Source organism: Polypterus senegalus, chromosome 7 (genome assembly GCF_016835505.1).
Source record: "Polypterus senegalus isolate Bchr_013 chromosome 7, ASM1683550v1, whole genome shotgun sequence".
In the NCBI taxonomy this organism is placed as follows: domain Eukaryota; kingdom Metazoa; phylum Chordata; class Cladistia; order Polypteriformes; family Polypteridae; genus Polypterus; species Polypterus senegalus.
Window position 1 is genome coordinate 60,581,913 of NC_053160.1, and position 14,090 is coordinate 60,596,002.

At 39.9% G+C, this 14,090-nt stretch overlaps 1 long non-coding RNA gene across 1 annotated transcript in view; it reads right to left on the minus strand.

Moving 5' to 3' along the window:
- Positions 1 to 14,090, minus strand: part of LOC120532588 — a 52,967-nt gene that overhangs the window by 21,485 nt on the left and 17,392 nt on the right. The window lies entirely within an intron of this gene.

The following is a 14,090-nucleotide window of genomic DNA, read 5'->3' on the forward strand; positions in this document are numbered from 1 at the left end:
TGGCCCACGAAAAAGTGGCCTGCCTCCACTGATACAACTGCTTCACGTGGTGAAGAGAAAAATGAACAAATTTGGTACTCACATTTACAGAAGATGCTGAAAGCGATCTTGTGTGTCAATACGTCTCTGGGCCCATTTCAGCATGTTCATGTACACTCTTTGCAAAGTCATAGGATCGATTCTCTGTATCGCATTTTCAACATTCAACTTCAGTTCATTTAGAGTCCGCGGATTTGTCTCATACATGCAACCCTTTAAATGAACCCACAAGAAACAGTCGCATGTTCTTAAGTCAGGCGATCATGGTGGCCATACACCCTTGCTAATAATACTTTCACCAGGGAAATGCTCCCAAATAGTATCCATAGATATGCGGGAAGTATGGCAAGTTGCACCATCTTGCTTTAGTACACTGCCACCACAAAAGTGGGTTCCATGGGTCAGAAAGCAAGGAAACAAGGCAGTCTATCCAGCGGCAGACGAGACGGGAGTCGTCTCACTGGAGGCGGGCCACTTTTTTGTGGGCCACCCTGCATAAATTTGTATAAAGATTAGTATAAGCAGAAGCAAAATTGACTTAAGAGCACTTGGTGAATCAGACAAGTACTCGTCAAGTATTCCTCCTCATCACCAGCTATCAATATTCTCTGTAAATGTGACAGTGATACCCCTGTAGACCACCCATCTCACCATGATGGCAGCAAAGTCTTTCCCCTTATTGTTATTTGTTTCTGTACTTAATGACAAAATATGTGTGTTGCTCAGCAGTCTCTGGTGTACTGGCCATAATCAGCTAGTCTTAGTTATGGATATGGGGAAAGTGGGCATCCACATGCTTTGATCTATCAGTGAGATACTCCACAGATCACACTTCCTCACCCAGCGAAGTCCTAATCATCACCAAATATACAGCTCATTTTGGACATTGTTGTGCAGTGTGTACCATGTGACTCCACCCTATGCCCCCAAGAGTGCCATGCAAAGTATCACAGTATTGAGCTCAGAAAATTGCATTTGCCATTATGAAAGAAGAAGTCAGAACAAGTTCAAGGATGGAGAACCAAAGAGCAGGTTAAAGTCCGCAATCAAAAGCGGTAATCAAAAATAAATACATGAGGCTGAGAGTCATAGAGGGTAAGAGAGGCAAAGATTACCCACAAATAAGGCACTACACAGGAAGCAACACCCAAGGAACAGGAGGAAGAATATAAACACAAGCAAGACACTATAGAGAACACCAACTATGGCTTAGCATACGCAATCATAGCATACAGAACTTCAACAAAGCCACTAACACACTTCCACCTTCCTTCTTCCAGAACCCCCTATCACGTGACAGACGCATAATCATGGTTACATAGCAACAGGCAAAGAAAAGAGAGACGGAGAGCAAATTCCTACCTGTCTGATAACTGAGATGGAAAGACAGAAGATGAGATGAAGAGCCTTCATGATCAGCCTCAATGAAGACAACTGTTCTCTTTGCACCACTTCATCAAAGGTAACATCTGGCTGCATCCATCACGTTTCATTGCGAGTGATCAAAAGTTGCAGCTGCCTGCTTTTTCTGGTATGGATGGATGATGGGATGCAGTGTGTCAACTTTTGATGTGTGCTGCGCTTCTAGTAAACTCCCATAGCTGGTGCACGTAGCAGTCAATCATCTCCAATCCTCCTACTTTTGGAGATGTAGCCTATCTTGTCTTTTGATGTGTCTTTAAAGTTTCTTTTGCATCATTGGAAATCTTGTGCCGATTGTTTTGGTTTTAATTCTAACCAAGATTTGGATTGCTCGGTCAAACAAATGACGTTTTCAGCTTAGACTGGTCAAACATGAGACTGATCAGGAACCTGTTATTACATACAGTAGATTTGTTTTTTTACATATTTTGTGTTTGTCAGCTGTTTTTTCCTTTGTCCATTCTAGGCTTTAGAATATATAGAATTCTATTTTTACGATGAGTTTTGATTTAAAATTGGATTTAACATTGTGACCATATTTTTGTTTTTTTCCTATGCCATTTCACTTTCTTTAGGCGCCACCATTTTGTGGAGCAGTTGCTACCATGTTGTTAAAAGAAAATCGAGAAGGGTCTAGCTGCACTACAGTTCAGGAGTTCCTCTGATCAGAAAATGGAATTGCACATTTATGTCAGATAATTTATAAAGTGAAAACTCTGAGAAGGATTTGACTGTGGCCCACAGCACTACCCGGCACACATAATACATGGCTCGCCTACTACAAAACACACCTACTCAATAGCTGTTATTACTCCAGAGGAAGATAACCCTCCCACATCCCTAACCTTAACCATAGTGTAAGGATTTCTTATGAGAACAATATGCAAGGCACAACTTGAAATGGGCGTGCTGAGAAAGATGCAAATGGCAGAGCATGTCACACAACATGACTGATGTATAATGCAAAGGCAGCTAAACATTACTGGGAAAATGACTGGAAGTAAACAGCATCACCATCGCAACTTGTAAAAAACTTCCTAATCATGCGAGTTCATCGAGGAAACAAAAAGATTTGACAAAAGATGTTCTTGTTAGTGATTTCCTGGCAAAATAATTTGAGGGCACTGTTTTTCTACTTTAATTCAGGGTTGTGTAATTGACCTGATGAAAGATCAGTTGGACTTCTTGGCTCTAAAACTTTGCTTCATGCTCTTGTTCACGTCTTCTCTCTTGGTCCCTTGATTTATAAAGCTACTGCCTTTTCTCTTCTGGCAGATTAGATCCAAACTGACAACAACAACAAGACAATAAAAAGCACTGCCAGATGACCACATTTTATGCAGGTTTGTCATTTTCCAATTCTGTTACTAATCATTACTATGTGTTTTTACCACATTGTTTCATTATTGTTTGGGTGCAGGCATGAGTAAGAATTGTAAAATCTATATGAGATAATTATAATAATTCTAAAAATTAAATATATTTATATAGTGCTTTTCTAATCTGTTCAAAGAGCTTTACATACACAGTAGGGAACCACTTCAACCGCTCCTAATGTGCAGCATCTACCTGAATAATGTGATGGCAGCCATATGCTCACCATGGTAAAGGGCAGAGGGCACTGGTTAACCTGTTAGGGACAGGGGATGATTAGGGGGCCAGAATGACCAGGGTGTGGTGGGCAATTTAGCCAGGACACCGGGATATACCATGCTCTTTTCAAAAGATGCCCAAGGATCTTTTGTGACAACACTTGGTCCGACAGCAGTGTCCTTTCATACCAATGTGTAGTGCTGGCGCCTTGTTTTGCCCAGAACTGTGCACTATTGAAGGTTTCTTGGGTGGTTTGTTAAAAGGAATAGGGACTATGCGTTCATTCAATTTCTTTGGTCCTGACCACATATTTTAAAGTTTTAAATAAAGCCTGCCCATTTTGCCTTTTACCCCATGATTCTGGCTCCCCACAAGTGATTTTTCTGGGGAAACAGATGGACAACACAAAACAGAAATCTTACACAGAACTGGAGGCTTTAAATTAACCCAGACTGGCCTTGAAAAACAGAGCTGCTTCTAGGAATGGTGACACAGTTCAAACGTCCCAGTCATCGGCATAAAAGAAGGCTGTTTTTAATTAGCGTAATTTATATAAGCAGAGAGCGGTCGGATATCCTGCTGGATAACAAAACTATTTATTCAGGAGTTCTGGCAACTGAACTCTGCTATAATTATGTGGTAAGACACCGCGTTTCTTCGATATATCATGTAAGGATTGCTTTGGAAAAGTTTAAAGTTCTCATTCATGTAATAGTAAATTAACTGAATGAAAATGTCCACTGAGTTGGATAGAAAGGTTTAAAAACAAGTGAAAAGTGTTTAGAGGCAACCCCACTGAAACACCCCATTTTGTTATCTCAGTGAGGGAATGGATGCCTGTTCTCGATTACTGCTTTTTTCTTTGTTATCAATCCATCTTCTGGACCTAGTTGTCAAATTGTAAAGCTGAAGGAAGCTGAAGTCTAGTCCAGAGTCAGTGGACAGAAGGAGGGAACAGGCCCTGAATCTGACAATAATCATGGCAAGTCACAATCATGTCCCCAGAAGCACTCAGTCCTACCAAGCCAATTTAGAGTTACTAACTAACCTAGCAAGCACCCATTTGGGATGTTGGAGGAAACCAATATACCTGTAGAAAGCCTTCATGGATATCACTATGAGCTGGATGGAGACCAGATTTAAGAGTCATGGAGCATGGAGGCAAAACAGCTACCCTCTGCACCACTCGTCCCACAGTTTAATCTTCTGACATTACTTCATTGATTCCTTTGACCCATTGACTATGATTTCTGGTTTTACTCAATATCTGAACATTTCTCCAACTGTCTAACAGTTACAATATACGCTCTTATTTATGTCGCCTGTGAATATATTAAATGTTCTATTGTGGTGCTCTTCTTTGAAAAATTGGCCATAGGCACAACTGTGCAGCAAAGCCCAAGAGTCTTATATTTAGACTATATACCTCGTATTTTCTTCATGACACACATGCATTACTGTGCAAAAAGCTGAGGGACATGTAAAAAATCAATAAACTCAAGATGATTTTAAAAACAACTAAAATAAAAGTTTCTAAATATCAAAAACTTTAATATAAAAATACTGACATGCAGTTTTATAAGAAAATTGGATGGTAGTTTGTTCGAAACATCTTAGACAACTCGCACAAGTTCCTCTTTTACAGAAGATAGTTCCTTACGCCCTGGCCTGTGCATTTGAGGTTGTGAAGTTGGGACTGATTAGGTAGCTCCGTGTTGTGGTATTTCATGATGGAAGCAGAGGCAGACTGGCCATTAGGGCATTTGGGCAATACCCGGTGGGCCGCGGATTCCGGTGGGTTCATTAAATAAATTTTAGGTAATGGTTACTATTTGACATTAAAATTAATTTTCTAAACTACTAAACACTATCTCTCCGGTACTGTGAATTATATAGTCCTATATAATATACCTTATTATGCCATTAAGTTGATTTAGTTGACAGTACACAATGTTGCAGCGAATAATTTGGTCAAAACTGCCTTTTGCTGATTTCTGTTTTGATATCGCTACATTTCAGTTAGCACATACATTATTGCAATTTATTTTATCTCATATCTAGTATTTAAATTCTTTGGTACTAATAATTAGTTTAGATTATGTATTATGCATTTTATTGTTCTCTGGTCATTGGCGTGAGCAATAATTAGTGGTTTTCAGCTGCAATTATTAGTATGATGAAGTAAAGTTATAAAGCACAGGATAGGAATTTTTCATATTAGGATGGAACATTCATAGTTTATCGTGTGTTACTAAGTTTTTATTTTTCATAAAGTTTTATTTCTAAGCATGTCGTCAGATTTTAAGTTGTGTCTAAACAGCAGTGTACAGATTAAGTTTGATAAGAGTTTAAATAAAGTTCATATCATAGGCTCATAGCAAGTAGAGAGCCACGTACTCATCACAAATTTTAAGAAAATGACAATGAACAATGGGCCGAGTGGGTCGACATCATCACCTCACTTGTTGAAGGATGCCTGGGCTGGTTTTGAAACCCAGTCCTGGATGAAAAAGAATCTGCATTTTTCAGCATTGACAGGTTCATTAATTCTGACCAGAACATTAACTCAGTTTAAAGACATGCAGCCCCAAACCTGCAGGAAACCTCCACTGTGCTTCACTGTTGGCTGCAAACCCTCTTCCATGTAGAGTTCCTCAGCTTGTGTTTGGATAAACTACTTCTTGTCTATTCAGAGTATTTGATACTATTGTTCTGCACCCCCTCCCATCTTCTTTTTGGGCATAGGTGGGTCTCTTGGTTTTCCTTCAATTTCAGAAGAATGTCTTGAGTAAAGACCACTTCTGACTTCTCCGAAATAGAGAAGGTTGTGCTTAGGTTCATTGGATTCCGTAAGTGATTGGCTGAGAGCCTTGCTGGACCTCTGTTTTCAAAGGAACAGTCACTCTGATGTATGTCTTGTCTGCTTCACTCAGTTATTGTGGCCAACCACCGTCTTTCTGTTCCACAGCATTGCCTGATTCCATTTGCTTCTTCAGAGTAGTTTGGTGTTCATATCTTGAAACTCTTGTGTATCTTGAAATTTCGGCTTACGAGAGATCTTGTTGATACAGGATGACCACCTTGTGTGGTGCTTAATATGACGATTTGAAGGTTTAACTGTCACATCTGCTACATTCTCACCTTTTAGTTTGATTCCTTCCACACCCATTCCTTTTTCAGTTCATCAGACTGGTTTATTCATCTCATTTTTTACCTTTGTTTAATCATACTCTGCGTGATATACAGTGCCTACAAAGTCTTCAAGTGTTTATCTGAAGAGCGATCTTTTATTTAATCTGTTCCTTTCTTTAATGTAATAGTAAAGTTGCTTTGTAACATTTAATTTGTTAGAGCATAAATGCTAGGAAATGTAAAATATGATTTTTTCTATTGACATACTGCAGAAGGAAAAAAATGTATATACAAATCTAGAGTGTCTAAAGACCTTTACTGCTTTTCAGTAAGCTGCTGAGTTTGAAGGATTTGATTGAGGACGCCTCATTTGAAACTTGAAACCCATTTCTGTACGTCTTATTACATTATTTCACTTCTTTCAAATGGCACCATTAGAATTGCCAGGTCATGTATCTTATTTATGAGAACTGAGTGTGTCTGACTTCAAGCATACAAAGAGAATTCGGGACTTAATCATCGATCAGTCATTCAGGACGACTATCACCTCAGTCACCCAACATAATTAGCACAGTACAACACACTAGCTTAACAACATGGGAGTCTACATTCCGCCATTGTGGTTTCAAATCCATCTGTTCAGTTACTTGGCCTTACTGCCAATCCAACCGCTCCAGCACACCCCTTGCATTTGCTATAATATCTTGAGACTCATTTTCTTGTATCAACCAGTCGTTTACTGGCCACTGCCCAAACAAAAGCTGTGGTTTAGTTTATTTTGGTAGAGACAGCCATAAACCTTAATACATCATGACAGCTTTGCAGCTTTTAGTCCATTACTTACCATGGCGTTGATGTTACTATGGACAAAAGATATAGTTGTATAGAAAATAATGAATTTATTTACCGTGGAAGCGTAGGTTAATTGTAGGAAAATACCTAAATGCATCAATATCCACAAATATTACACAAGTGAAGAAAAAAGCTGGTTCCATTGCATGAATACAAAGATAGAGATGTTGATATTAGTCTAGTCTCGGCTCTTCATGAAAATGCAATGTGGATCAGAATGTCCCATTTCCATTCGGCTTTTATGGTTTCATGCATTTCACTACAGAGAGTATTTGTGAGTACTGACACAAGATGCCTAACCCTCTGTCACACATAGGAGACAACTAAACAGCCTTAATAATAGTAATTCCATGCCTGACCTTGGGCGATTTGCACTAATTGTCACTCTCAATCCCTTACAGACCATTCTCGGGAAATCCTGCCCGGTTCCGGCACTGCCAGTTCTGGCCCAGATTATATCACTTCCTCCGCTTTTATTTAAAAGCCGCCATTTTAAGGCAGCAAGTCAGTTCTGTTGTGGACTCGCATGAGTAATGAACTCAGACCAGTTTACCTCTTTGCAGCCATACGGGTGGCTGCCCCAAACCTTCTCATGTCTCATCATGCTTTTTGTGACACCTCTCATTTCTATGTGTCTTTGCATGTCAGTCATCTCAGTTTGACTGCTTCACAGTCACAGCATTGATCACAAACTTTGCGTTAGATCATAAATAAAAAGTATGCTAAACAGAGGGAGCAATATCACTAGTCACAGAACTTGTGCTGGACAGACGTGGCTCGTTTTACTATTGTTATACATCACAAGTATGTCTATAACCCAGTTTGGGTCACATGTCATAGGTTAAGAAACACTTGAAGGAACTGGACGTATCTTAGGGTGGGGAAAGCTGTAGCCTCCTCGTATCTGATGGCTTTTGCAATGTGGGAGCAAACCCTCTCAAATTTAAACACACAGTGAATGGTTGAACCTTTGCTGTCACAGTGGAAACCTTGCAGAAACACAACTACACTATAAGTCTGAAACTGCCAGCACAAGTCAGACATTTGGCTCATAAAATAATGAAAACAGACAGGCTTGAGGTAGAGGGATCAGGGATAAATCGTGTACTATGCCTGAGTTGATTGTGCATATATTCTGACTGATCGGAAGTTGTAACAGATAATCCAAAGACACCAGCCACACTAAGGCTACTTTCTGTGACAAGAAGCTTGATAATCTGTGCATGTGGAGGAGAAGCCCTGGCAAGTAGTTATGCATTGGTTAAAAGACGTCAGGCTGACACTCAGGTGGACACCACAGAGAGTGAGTGTAGCAGCAAAAAGAGAATTAGAACCCAAATTAACAAACTCTGATCGCTTAATGGCATTAAAAAAGGAATTAATAGCCTCAAGGGAGATGATTGATGAAAAATATAACAAAATAATTTGGATGATTGAGACAGAGTTTTGTAAAGTGCAGCTGAAATTTGAGGAGCCTAGTCAGTGAGTGTTACCTTTGTTGAATAAAGAAGAGGCACAAAAAGTTTTCTTCTACAGAAAGATCTTAGAGACGTTTGTTAGAAATACAAAATACTGGGATGGGAGAGTGAACCAGCACCAGAAGAAAAAAAGTGACTATTGTTACAGTAAATGAACAGCTTGTGAAAGAATTTAACAAATGAAAATAGATGGAGGAGGAGGAGGAGGTTGGGAGCATGCGCTGATTACAGAGTGTTGGTGCCTCCACCACACGATGAACCACCCGGATTGAGTTTCGAGTGCAGCCGATGATGTCATAATAGAAGCTAACTCTATGACATCACATTGTTCAGTTGTTTCATCCTGGAACAAGGGCTCTTCAGCATGTAGGAAGGCAGAGGCAGAGTATGCAGTGCTTGCTGCTCATGCCACAGCCTTGAAAAAGACACAAACTCTTGAGCTTGAAGGAGCACAGCTGAAGGCTGGTTGATAACTGAGGCAGCCAAGCTGAAAAGGATTGAGGAGGACCCCATAGGAGGATGTCAGGTTGTGAAAGAGTTAACAAGCATGCCAAGGACTCAAGTTGTACCAAGAAAACAAATAGACAGCTGTGATGGCATGCAAGATGAGAATAAAAAAAAATGATGTCTTTCGGCTCCTGCAGAAGCAGAATGTAACTACTGCAGTGTAAACTACAAAACACAGGAACTTGCACTTCTCACATAGAGAAGGTCCAATACTAAAAGGCGGTCATTTGACCCTAAAATCAGGGCATTTGACCATACTGTGGGCAGAGAGTGCGAGAGTTTTCAAGTTTCAGTATATAATTTAGAACAGTATATCGGCGAGGTGCTAAAGTAAGTTGTCAGTAGCTGTGAACACTATGGCACCAGAGACACTTTACAGAGAAGTAAGGAATCTGCTTCAAGAGCATGATGAAGATGAGTTGAGAGCAGCCTGTGCAGTTATGCATTAGGCATTGAAGTGTCCTCTGATCAAGTCAGATGACAGAGGAGCAGTTGAGGCTCATGCATGTTTCCTTGTTGGCTGTGGGAACTCAATAACACCACAGAGTAATTTAAAGCTTCCAAACTACGAGAAAGGTAGGAACTGACAGCCTTTAAGGTCCCAGAAAATGGGGGAGAAGGAGGGCAAGTAATATTTTCTGACTTAACTTCATAACTTGACAGACTAAAACCGCCATGGATGCTTTGTGTTGAAGAACATCTGAGAGTTATGTATCTACAGGAGAGACTGTTCAAGGAAAGTCTTTTCAGAAAGTTGGCCAAAGAGGAAGCTATTTTGCTGCAGGTGTTACTGGTGCTGCCAAAAATTAGACCCAAGAGAGTACGACCAAAGAAGAGAAATGCAGCATTCAAGACACTAATGCATTTTCCAAAGACAGGCATGCTCCCACCGAATGAAGTAAGATTCCTGAGTTGCCAAACAATCGTAGAGTTGAGCTTAAATGTTTATGTCTGTGTGTGACAATGGAGCTACAGTCACCGTGTTCGATGAAGCATGTGTGTTAGCCGTAGTACCAGTTAGGGCTGAGTCTACGAAGGGCCAGATAGTTGTAAAAACAAATGTCTTCATAGATTCTTCTATTACAGGCACATTTTGCAAAGAAGATCTTCTAGTAGATAGATAGATAGATAGATAGATAGATAGATAGATAGATAGATAGATAGATAGATAGATAGATAGATAGATAGATAGATAGATAGATAGATAGATAGATAGATAGATAGATAGATAGATAGATAGATAGATAGATAGATAGATAGATAGATAGATAGATAGATAGATACTTTATTAATCCCAATTTCCCCTTGGGATTAATAAAGTATCTATCTATCTATCTATCTAATACAAAGAAAGAACTCAGATTTTTCTCAGAATAATGGACGAAATAAAGCCAATGTGCAGAAAGTGATAAACTGTTTTGTCCTGTCAGAATAACAAATCTGTGGAGTTGAAGGGAACTGATCTGTACACAGAGCCTCATCTTAGTGAAAAAAGAACGTCCGACTGTTCTGAAAACTGTCAGGCCACAAGTGCAGTGATAATACACAACATGTTTACCAGAAATGTTTAGCCAAAGTGAAAATCATAAATATTTTAAAGAATCAAGAGGCCAGTGACCAATATGCAAACTTACGTTTGCTGTCGAATACACAAAGGGGGTTCCTAACTGTATTGCTTGCATAGACTGACAGCAGTTTTGAGAAAGAAAGACAGAATGGAATCAGAAGATGTCAAAATTCAAGCAGGGGTCAAAACCAGGAAAACAAATCTGCTACAATAGCCATCTATCTGCCACACAAAGGTATTATGTGGGTGTCCCCTTGGCCCGGTCCAGCCACTCGGGGACTCAACAGTGAGGATCCTGAGAGCCGGATCACCCTCAGGGAATCACACCACATGGCTGTAGTGCTATAACTGACACTCCCTTACAATGCAGCTAATGTGCCTCATTTGGGACTCCATGAACAACAGTTCAATTGACACAAAGTCAAACCAAGGATTCTCCAAAGAGGCACAGTACTGAATGAGTCCAGTCTTTGTCTCAGGTCACTGGATAGCGTCCATGTCACACTAAGGTCTGTGTGCCCAGTCCCTCTGAGCAATCTGATTGGTGAGTTTGGCTTTGGTGATGCGATAAAAGAGGCAGTGTGAGTGTGAGATGCACATTGAGGAGCAAAGGCAGAAGAGTCGGCTTCAAAAGACAGCAACTATAAAACCAGACAAACTCATCATAGTTCTCCCGAGGTACTCTTTTATGTATTTGTTTTTATTATCTTTTATTGAATTTATTAAAAGCATATGACGTTCCATACAATCAAGTCAAACTTAAAACTAAATTCAATTCAACCCCCAAACACATGAGAAAGAGGTGGCACGGTGGTGCAGTTGTAGCGCTGCTGCCTTGCAGTTAGGAGACCCGGGTTCGCTTACTGGGTCTTCCCTGTGTGGAGTTTGCATGTTCTCCCCGTGTCTGTCCAAAGACATGCAGGTTAGGTGCACTGGCGATCCTAAATTGTCTCTAGTGTGTGCAAGGTGTGTGTGTGTGTCCTGCGGTGGGCTGGCGCCCTGCCCGGGGTTTGTTTCCTGTCTTGTGCCCTGTGCTGGCTGGGATTGGCTCCAGCAGAATCCCGTGACCCTGTAGTTAGGATATAGTGGGTTGGACAATGACTGACTGACTGACTGACACATGAGAAAGAGAGGAAGGCCAACAGCCGGAGAAAAACGTTTGAGAGTAGGACAAAGATAAAGGAGTCCTTCTCCCCAATACAAGTGCTTATTCTAAAATGTTCTGGATTAGGTTTTAAAAGAGTTTTGAACAGATCCTGTAAGTGAGAATTTGATTTTTGCCAATTTCAAGTGATGTATAAAACATCACTTACGCACTGAGTTGAAAGAGGTGGGTTGGATTCATCTAGTTGAGCAAGATAAGTCTATGTGCTAGTAGTAAAGTAAAGGTTATTATAGTTTGTCCTTCTCCACTTTAAGTCCACCTGGGAGTCCACCAAACACAGGCTATTAATGGATTAGGGGTGTTTGTGACACCAAGGTTGTCTGATAGGAATGTAAAGATTTTGGTCCAGAATGATGTTCATTTAATGTACTTTTTTAAACTGTCCTAAAATAAAACACCCTAATCGTTATCTCTAATGTCATTCCTTTTAAGCCTAACATTAGACTTTTCCTACCAATCAAAACACCAGCTACAACAGTTAAGTTACATGTGCACACAGTCTGTTTGGTTGTTTATGGATGGGCTTCATTTTCCAAGGGTCCATCACCCTGCTTAACATAAAATCCACCAAACAATGTCTTTGCACTGGCTGGTGCATTTGGCTATTAGCTTTTGTAAATTGAAGGACAGAAGAACAACGGGAAATGGGTTTGTGTAGTGGGGTATCCCTGATTAATTGTCATAATTAGATGGAAAATAAAAAATATATATCTTTTTAACTTTAAAATCTGTGTGACAACTGTGCGTCATTCACTGACTGGTGCCATGTTGAGGGTGAGGGAGAATTTCTCTTTGCAGGAGAGACGGAAGGGCAGAGAAAAGATCGTTGCTCGTTACATTCATTCAAATCGTTAATCGTGTTGTGCCCTTGAAATCTATTCTCGTAACAGATGTACTAAGCTGGTGCGTTTGACACGGACAATTATCTACTTATTGGTACAGTCTTTGAGTGACGCCGCAGCCTTCTGGTCATTCTGTTTCTCAAGTGAAATCCTGCATAATTAAAACCAAGAAGTCTATAACATAGAATAGATGGGTCTCCCTTCACATCAACCCCACTAATACCCAGGTTTATAATCACGTGAATAGCATAGAAAACACTTTTAACTGACTTTATTGATAGATAGATAGATAGATAGATAGATAGATAGATAGATAGATAGATAGATAGATAGATAGATAGATAGATAGATAGATAATTTATTAATCCCAACGGGAAATTCACAATTGAATTGAGGACTCAATGCCAAAATAAGACCTAGAGAACTAAATGCTGTACTCTGAACTTAACGCATCTTACAAGCCTTATAAATGTAGATCTTTAATTATTTATTTTCAGCAAAGTTCAAGGTTTGTTTACTGAGACTGAAACAGACAGCACTGCTAAAGGCCCTGTTCTAGTGGGAGTAGGAGATGTGTTTGACAGCCGCCATACCAATTAAACTCTCGCCTTGCTAGCACAGCCAGGCTTCAGCTCATCAAAAGAAGAAGAACATCACAATGAATCCTTAAGTCTCGGTGTTGTCATTCTGAAAATTTGTAGACACCACTTGTGATCAAGCAAGAGCCTTTTTAGACCTTCCTTATAATATAATGGATGAGACCTTAGGCCTGGTTGAGGGTAAGAAATGCATCAACTGATATGTGATGAAGAAAAACAGCAAATATTAGGAAGGCTGACTGTCCACAATTATAGTTTCCACTAAATTGGTGGCTTACTTAAGACAGCATTTCAGAAAGCTAGCTGTACATTCATGATAATAAAAAGTGACTCCCTACAATGTATCATTTGAGCTTTTTTTACAGACACCAGCCATTACACCCTTAAAATGAAAGCCTTTTGAACTTCAAGCTGAAAGTCATGAAATGGGGCCGCTTTTGCTTTCGAGAGGATGACTCCATACTAATGCATGTAGTGTTATACAGCGTAAGTAGCTAGGATAATAGAAACAGCACCTCTTATGGAAATGTCACAAGCCACTCCAAAACAAATGTACATATAATGTGTTTGCAAGATGTTTGTAGTGTGACACTCTTGACATTGTAAAATAACATACTCTGGTGGAATAATGCTTCAAAATGGTAAATGAAAAAGAAAAAAAAAATAAAACATGGATGACACTGTACAATCACTGACTTAACACTGCTCACTGACCTAGACAACTTAACATTTAGCATGACCTTTCAGAGATACTCTCCTAACCAGGTGACCAATCCTTCCCCTTGATTCAGAAGCCTTACAGTATTCAAGTAAAATAATAACTACAACTGCACCCTCCCATCCATCATTAGACCTGCTTAATCTACAGCAGTGGGCACAAGAAGAAACCAGCCC